An 8469-nucleotide genomic window follows, 5' to 3' on the forward strand; every position below is an offset into this window, starting at 1 on the left:
CTTTTTGAGCGATTTCAGAGATGGACTGATTAGCATCCTCTCGAGTCAACCATGTGCTTACTCTACTACGGGAAAATATTGATATGTTTGTTGTTAGCCTCTGGACAGCAGATCATCAGTATAGCTCGTAGGCAAGGTTATGCATCATTATTTAGTCTAACCTACTATGGTGTGTTTTAAATGAATTGGTATGAATTTAAAAGCAGCTGTGAACCAGAAGACTGTAGCCAAGACAACACTGGTCCACACCCGCCATGTTTGTCGGGTAGTACTGTATGTGCCTGTAGGTTCCTTTCTATGTATAAGCTATTGTACTAGTCTGTGTGGTACAGTCTTTCATATGTGTTGTAGTTTGTCTCAACTTTGAATTCAATCTAAGCCACAGATTGTTAACTTCCTCCATTTTGTACTTAAAGACATTCAAGCAGCTCTTTGTTGAGCAAGTTTCCAATGGTCCCAGTACTGGTTGATGTGCAGGGCTAAGTGACCACACACGCTCAAATGGACCTACAGCTGGGGTAAGTTTCTTCCATCATTCATACACAGAAGACATAGTGTAAACCACCATGTTGTCAACAAAATGCTGTCCTCAATGCTTAAGCAGTCAACTTCTGTTAGATTACTTGAAGGATTTAGCTATGTACTACCATTTTTCAACAACCATTTCCATCTAGCTAGTTGGTCATATACATGTTGCTAACTATACATGTAGTTAGTTATACAGTATGTCTGTCATATTGAGGTATCTAGCTATAAGTAAACCCTGATCAATCAAATGGATAGGTGTAAGCAATTATCGTAATTCCAACTGCCCTTAACTAGCTGTCTTTGCTAGACACAGGGAGGGGGGAGAGGAAGAAAGTGAGAAAGAAAGGATGAGTGAGAGAGAGGTGGGAAGTAAGTAGAAGACAGAGAGAGAGATGGAGACAGAGAGAAAGACAGCAGTGCAAATTTACTTGGACTTGAGTATTTCAACAACTCTTCTCTTCCAATTTGTTAGGCAATAACATGTACCTACAGTGAATGGCCAGCCACACAGGAGGGTGATTTTCATGATTGAAAGGGAGGCCGTTCTGACCGAGACGCATGCTGGCCATTTCGGAGTGAAACGCATGTTTGCCAAAATCAACCTATGCTTCTTCTGCCAATGATGTGGACATCTGGGCAAGTGAGAAACTTTTATCAATTATATTATATCTGAAATTATTATGATTTCAATTTATGTCATATCAGAGAGCACCTAATGTTTCAATTTGTCACTTTCATGCTTAAAGGTCCATCTAGCCTGCCAGAAGTTTGAGGGTGGCTGTGGCGCCGGAGTTGAAATGTATGAAAGTTGTTTCACAATGGCTCATGATCGGTAAATGTAAAAATTAAAATTTTGCCCTGATAAGTTGTTTTGTAATGGTTGCTTTATTTGACCACAGCAGAGTTCAATATTATAGAATCTGTCTATGCCACCTACAAGGTGATGATGGCCATCATCATCCTCCAGGTTTGGATGAACGAACCAACCAGACCCACAAGACCGCCATGGGAAGAGATCAATAAAGATTCAAGGTAAATTCGGCCCGTTTTGCTATTTTGTTAAGTATTTATCAGTCATATTGCTTGGGGATAGAAGCTGTTCAAGAGCTTGTTGGTGTCAGACTTTATGTACTGGTACCTCTTGCCGTACAACAGCAGAGAATGGTTTATGGCTTGGGTGGTTGAAGTCTTGGGTGGTTGAAGATTTTCTGGGCCTTCTTTTCACACCGCCTGATATAGAGGTCCTGGATGGCAGGGAGCTCGGCCCCAGTGATGTACTGGGCTGTCCTCACAACACTCTGTAGCGCCATGTGATCGAGTGCAGTGCTATTACCATACCAAGCAGTGATGCAGCCAGTCAATATGCTCTCAATGGTACAGCTATAGAACCTTTTCATGATTTGAAGGTAGTTATGTTGAGTTTATAAAAATGTACCTCTTCAATTTACCTCTCCAAATGACTTTAGGACCATTGACTGTCCGAGCCACCCAGGAGGTATCCCATCCACCAGAACCAGCGGGTTCGGGTCAGTCTGATTCTCTGTGCTCTGAGTCAGAGGGGGACCAGCTTCAGGTAGGCTATACCTTCAAAAACTGTTGAAAAGTACATATCTCCCATTTATGACACTGCACTAATCCATCATATCTTCTCAAGTAAAGAGTAACCTGTGTGTTTTCTTGTTTACGTCGCAATCTCCTACCCTGTTCCCTTTAACTCTGCTCCTGTTCTCCGGGACCTAGGGGTTCTGCCTAACACCCAATTGTGGATCCACCCGAGTTCATCCATTACCAACCACCCTCCAAATTTTCATTACATCATCTACCGCTACTGTTATTGTCTTGTTGTTATTATCTGCTAACAAAGTTATTGCTCTATCATACTGGGCACATAATGTGAGATACACAGAAGAATTAAAACACTAGCACTGCAAACACTCAGAACAAAGCAGGCAGCAGTGCCTAGACTTTGCAGTATCTCTCTTCAAGTCCCCCTTCCGAGACTGGCTGCCTGTTGAGAACAAGTGACAGTCAGAACCTCCCATCCACACAGCACCCACCTCCTCTCTATTCAACTCACCAGAATTCAGTATATGTTTGCCATGTGAGTGTACAACAACAAAAAATCTGTGAAAATAAATGAATGACACAACTGTACCCTAAAAAAGGTCAAAGTTTATATTTAAATCTTAAATATTGCCAGGCTGGTTTTCACAGCTGTTTCACAAGGTGTTCATTACTGTAATTTGTAAGGTATCCCTTGATGGTATTTGTTAGTTCAACATGATTCATTGTTCTATCTTGGAACCTACGATAGATATATTCCACCACAAGGGTGTATTAATGAGCTATGCGAGAAAGAAAGAATGGAGCATAAGAGGTCTACTAAAATATTATTTCTGTGCAACTTAAAATAAAAATGTCAGCCAGACAAGCCAGTAAATGAATCAAACATATTTGCATATGAATGGAGGGGAAAGTAGCTGACTGGTCTGTAAGATAAGTAACAATGTGTCAAGCAGATTACACGTTTTCTTTGCAATATCAAATTTTATTAGTCACATGACCAGAACACAACCTTACAGTGAAATGCTTACTTTTCGAGCCCCTAACCAACAGTGCAGTTTCAAAAAAAAATATGGATAAGAAATTAAAGTAACAAGTAATTAAAGAGCAACAGTAAAATAACAATAGCGAGACTATATACAGGGGTGTACCGGTACAGAGTCAATGTGCGGGGGCACCGGTTAGTTGAGGTAATATGAACATGTAGGTTGAGTTATTGAAGTGACTAACAACAGAGAGTAGCAGCGGTGTAAAAGAGGGTGAGAGGGAGAGGGGGGGCAATGCAAATAGTCTGGGTAGCCATTTGATTAGTTGTTCAGGAGTCTTATGGCTTGGGGGTAGAAGCTGTTTAGAAGCCTCTTGAACCTAGACTTGGCGCTCCGGTACCGCTTGCTGTGCGGTAGCAGAGAGAACAGTCTATGACTAGGGTGGCTGGAGTCTTTGACAATTTTTAGGGCCTTCCTCTGACACCGCCTGGTATAGAGGTCCTTGATGGCAGGAAGCTTGGCCCCAGTGATGTACTGGACCGTATGCTCTACCCTCTGTAGTGCCTTGCGGTCCAGGGCCCGAGCAGTTGCCATACCAGGCAGTGATGCAATCAGTCAGGATGGTGCAGCTGTAGATGGTGCAGCTGTAGAACCTTTTGAGGATCTGAGGACCCATGCCAAATCTTTTCAGTCTCCTGAGGAGGAATAGGTTTTGTCGTGCCCTCTTCACGACTGTCTTGGTGTGCTTGGACCATGTTAGTTTGTTGGTGATATCTACACCAAGGAACTTTAAGCGCTCAACCTGCTCCACTGCATCCCTGTCGATGAGAATGAGGGTGTGCTCGGTCTTATTTCCTCATCTCCTTTGTCTTGATCACGTTGATGGAGAGGTTGTTGTCTTGGCACCACACGGCCAGGTCTCTGACCTCCTCCCTATAGGCTGTCTTTTCGTGGTCAGTGAGCATGGCCTACCACTTGTGTCATCTGCAAACATGAATGACGGTGTTGGAGTCGTGCCTGGCCATGCAGTCATGAGTGAACAGGGAGTACAGGAAGGGACTGAGCACGCACCCCTGAGGGGCCCCTATGTTGAGGATCAGCGTGGCAGATAAGTTGTTACCTATCCTTACCACATGGGGGCGGCACGTCAGGAAGTCCAGGATCCAGTTGCAGAGGGAGGTGTTTAGTCCCAGGGTCCTAAGCTTATTGATGAGCTTTGAGGGCACTATGGTGTTGAACGCTGGGCTGTAGTCAATGAATAGCATTCTCACATAGGTTTTCCTTTTGTCCAGGTGAGAAAGAGCAGTGTGGAGTACAATAGAGATTGCATAATATGTGGATCTGTTGGGGCGGTATGCAAATTGGAGTGGATCTAGGGTTTCTGGGATAATGGTGTTGATGTGAGCCATGACCCGCCTTTCAAAGCACTTCATGGCTACAGACGTGAGTGCTACGGGTCGGTAGTCATTTAGGCAGGTTACCTTAGTGTTCTAGGGCACATGGTGGTCTGCTTAAAACATGTTGGTATTACAGACTCAGACAGAGGTCGAAAATGTCAGTGAAGACACTTTCCAGTTGGTCAGCGCATGCTCGCAGTACACGTCCTGGTAATCCATCTGGCCCTGCGGCATTGTGAATGTTGACCAGTTTAAATGTCTTACTCACATTGGCTGTGGAGAGCATGATCACACAGTCTTCCGGAACAGCTGGTGCTCTCATGCAGGTTTCAGTGTTATTTTCCTCGAAGTGAACATAGAAGTAATTTAGCTCTTCTTGTAGGCTTGTGTCACCGGGCAGCTCGCGGCTGTGCTCCCCTTTGTAATCTGTAGTGGTTTGCAAGCCCTGCCACATCCGACGAGTGTCAGAGCCGGTATAGTACGATTTGATCTTAATCCTGTATTGACGCTTTGCCTTTGATGGTTCGTCGGAGGGCATTGCGGGATTTCTTATAAGCTTCCGGGTTAGAGTCCCGCTGTTTGAAATCGTCAGCTCTAACCTTTAGCACAGTGCGGATGTTGCCTGTAATCCATGGCTTCTGGTTGGGGTATGTGTACGGTCACTGTGGGGACAACGTCATCGATGCACTTATTGATGAAGCCAGTGACTGATGTGGTGTACTCCTCAATGCCATCGGAGGAATCCCGGAACATATTCCAGTCTGTGCTAGCAAAACAGTCCTGTAGCTTAGCATCAGCTGCTTCTGACCACTTTTTTTATTGCTCTAGTCACTGCTGCTTCCTGCTTAAATGTTTTCTTGTCAGCTGGAATCGGGAGGATATAATTATGGTCAGATTTGCCAAATGGAGGGTGCTGTAGAGCTTTGTATGCATCTCTGTGTGTGGAGTAAAGGTGGTCCAGAGTTGGTTTTTTCTCTGGTTGCACATTTAACATACTGGTGGAAATTTGGTAAAATGGATTTAAGTTTCCCTGCATTATAGTCCCCAGGCTACTAGGAGCGCCGCCTCTGGGTGAGCGTTTTCTTGTTTGCTTATGGCGGAATACAGCTAATTTAATGCTGTCTTAGTGCCAGCCTCTGACTGTGGTGGTATGTAAACAGCTACGAAAAACACAGATGATAACTCTCTAGGTAGATAGTGTGGTCTACAGCTTATCATGAGATACTCTACCTCGATATAGCTCGATATCGTGCACCAGCTGTTATTTAGCTGTTATTTACAAAAATACATAGTCCGCCACCCCTTGTCTTACAAGACACAGCTGTTCTATCCTGCCGGTACAGCGTATAACCAGCCAGCTGTATGTTGATAGTGTCGTCGTTCAGACACGACTCCGTGAAGCATAAGATTACAGTTTTGAATGTCCTGTTGGTAGTTTAATCTTGCTCGTAGGTCATCGATTTTATTCTCCAAAGATTGCACGTTTGCTAGCAGAATGGAAGGAAGTGAGGGTTTATTTGATCGCCTATGAATTTTCAGAAGGTTGCCCGCCCTCTTGAACCTTTTTTCTCCACCTCCTCTTCATGCAAATCACAAGGATCTGGGCCTGTTCCCGAGAAAGCAGTATATCATTTGTGTCGGGCTCATCAGACTCGTTAAAGGCAAAAAAGGATTCTGCCAGTCCGTGGTGAGTAATCACAGTCCTGATGTTCAGAAGTTATTTCCAGTCATAAGAGATGGTAGCGGCAACATTATGTACAAAATAAGTTAAAAAAATAAGTGACAAAAAACGCAAATAAACGAACAAAAAAACACAATTGGTTGGGGACACGTAAAACATCTGCCTTCTTCTCCGGCGCCTTTCCTGAAACGTAGCAACGTTTAAGACATGGATTTCATGTTGAAATGTTAACAAGGTACCCAAAAGTTGTTTGAAGTACTGTTTGCATCTTTTTAGCTCAACAAAACTCTCTAAACAGCTAAATTGTTACAGAAATCATCTTTGTTTGCATAGTGAGGATGAAAAGAATGTAATTTAGGCTGTAATGATCTCCGAAATCGAAGCGTCAGGTTATCACACCTTTGATATAGCAACGGATTCTAATAGTTTATCGAATCCCATTGTGAAGGCTATTATCTTGCTTTAAAAATGTATACAAAAGAGCAGAAGTGACATTGTGTATTAATTACAAACATAACAGAACTAACTATTTATGTACATTCCATTTGTCCCATATTTTATTTGCTTTGTTTTAATTCGCTGCAAACTGAGCTGCATCCACACTACAAGAGCTGCATTGAAGCAGCAGGAGCTATTCTGTCAGGATCCCAGTATCAGCCCAGTATCAGACCTACCTGTAGTGTCTTGGGATTTACGGTGGCTTCCCTCAGATGAGATTCACTGCAAGTAGCAATAGAGTCAGTTTAGGGTTAGGGTCACTTGGTATTCAATACATGGTTTCTCCGTTCCAGCCATTATTTTGAGCCGTCCTCCCCTCAGTAGCCTCCACTGATACAGGGCCATGGGAAAGTATTCAGACCCCTTGACTTTTCCCCATTTTGTTATATTACAGCCTTATTCTACGCACAATACCCCATAATGACAAAGTGAAACCAGGTCTAGAAATGTATGCTAATTTATAACATAAAAAACAGAACTAACTTATTTACATAAGTATTCAGACCCTTTGCTATGAGACTCGAAATTGAGCTCAGGTGCAACCTGTTCCCATTGATCATCCTTGAGATGTTTCTACAGCTTGATTGGAGTCAACCTGTGATAAATTAAATTGATTGAACATGATTTGGAAAGGCACCCACCTGTCTACACAAGGTCCCACAGTTGACAGTGCATGTCAGAGCAAAAACCAAGCCATGAGGTAAAAGGAATTGTCCGTAGAGCTCAGAAACAGGATTGTGCCGAGGCACAAATCTGGGAAGGGGTACCAAAAATGTTTGCAGCATTGAAGGTCCCCAAGAACACAGTAGCCGCCATCATTCTTAAATGGAAGAAGTTTGGAACCACCAAGAGCTCCTAGAGCTGGCCGGACCGGCCAAACTGAGAAATTGGGGGAGATTGGCCTTGGTCAGGGAGGTGACCAAGAACACGACGGTCACTCTGACAGAGCTCCAGAGTTCTTCTGTGGAGATGGGAGAACCTTCCAGGACAACCATCTATGCAGCACTCCACCAATCTGGCCTTTATGGTAGCGGCCAGACTGAAGCCACTCCTCAGTAAAATGCACATGACAGTCCACTTGGAGTTTGCCAAAAGGCACCTAAAGGATTCTCAGACCATGACAAACAAGATTCTCTAGTCTGATGAAACGAAGATTGAACTCTTTGGCCTGAATGCTAAGAGTCACGTCTGGTGGAAACCTGGCACCATCCCTACGGTGAAGCATGGTGGTGGCAACATCATGTGGTGGGGATGTTTTTCAGCGGCAGGGACTGGGAGACTAGTCAGGATCGAGGAAAAGATGAACAGAGCAAGATCCTTGATGAAAACCTGCTCAGGACCTCAGACTGGGGTGAAGGTTCACCTTCCAACAAGACAACGACCCTAAGCGCAGAGCCAAGACAACGCAGGAGTGGCTTTGGGACAAGTCCCTGAATGTCCTTGAGTGGCACTGCCAGAGCCCGGACTTGAACCCAATCGAACATCTCAGGAGAGCCTTGAAAATAGCTGTGCAGCGACACTCCCCAGCCAACCTGACAGAGCTTGAGAGAATCTGCAGAGAAGAATGGGAGAAACTCCCCAAATACAGGTGTGACAAGCTTATAGCATCATACCCAAGAAGACTTAAGGCTGTAATCACTGCCAAAGATGCTTCAACAAAGTACTGAGTAAAGGGTCTGAATACTTATGTAAATGTGATATTTCAGTGTGTTATTATTAACACACTTGCAAAAATATCTACTATATTGAGCAAATCAGACAATACAATTTTATTTTTTAAATTATGATTATTTATGGATAGAAAGGGGCGCAGTTC

The 8469-nt window shown here is 43.8% G+C and overlaps 1 long non-coding RNA gene across 4 annotated transcripts; it reads left to right on the forward strand.

Annotated features, from left to right (window-relative positions):
• The first annotated feature begins 443 nt into the window (after positions 1–443).
• Positions 444–3335, forward strand: LOC139411982 (uncharacterized). 4 transcript variants are annotated; one of them, XR_011634655.1, is made up of 6 exons: positions 444–518; positions 1001–1168; positions 1275–1360; positions 1469–1560; positions 1995–2101; positions 2269–3335. It is a non-coding gene; the product is annotated as an uncharacterized lncRNA (long non-coding RNA). The 4 variants fall into 4 exon arrangements; XR_011634654.1 differs by having other exon boundaries at positions 1995–3335; XR_011634656.1 differs by having other exon boundaries at positions 1496–1560; positions 1995–3335.
• The last annotated feature ends 5134 nt before the right edge of the window (positions 3336–8469 follow it).

Source organism: Oncorhynchus clarkii, chromosome 6, assembly GCF_045791955.1.
Source record: "Oncorhynchus clarkii lewisi isolate Uvic-CL-2024 chromosome 6, UVic_Ocla_1.0, whole genome shotgun sequence".
Lineage (NCBI taxonomy): Eukaryota > Metazoa > Chordata > Actinopteri > Salmoniformes > Salmonidae > Oncorhynchus > Oncorhynchus clarkii.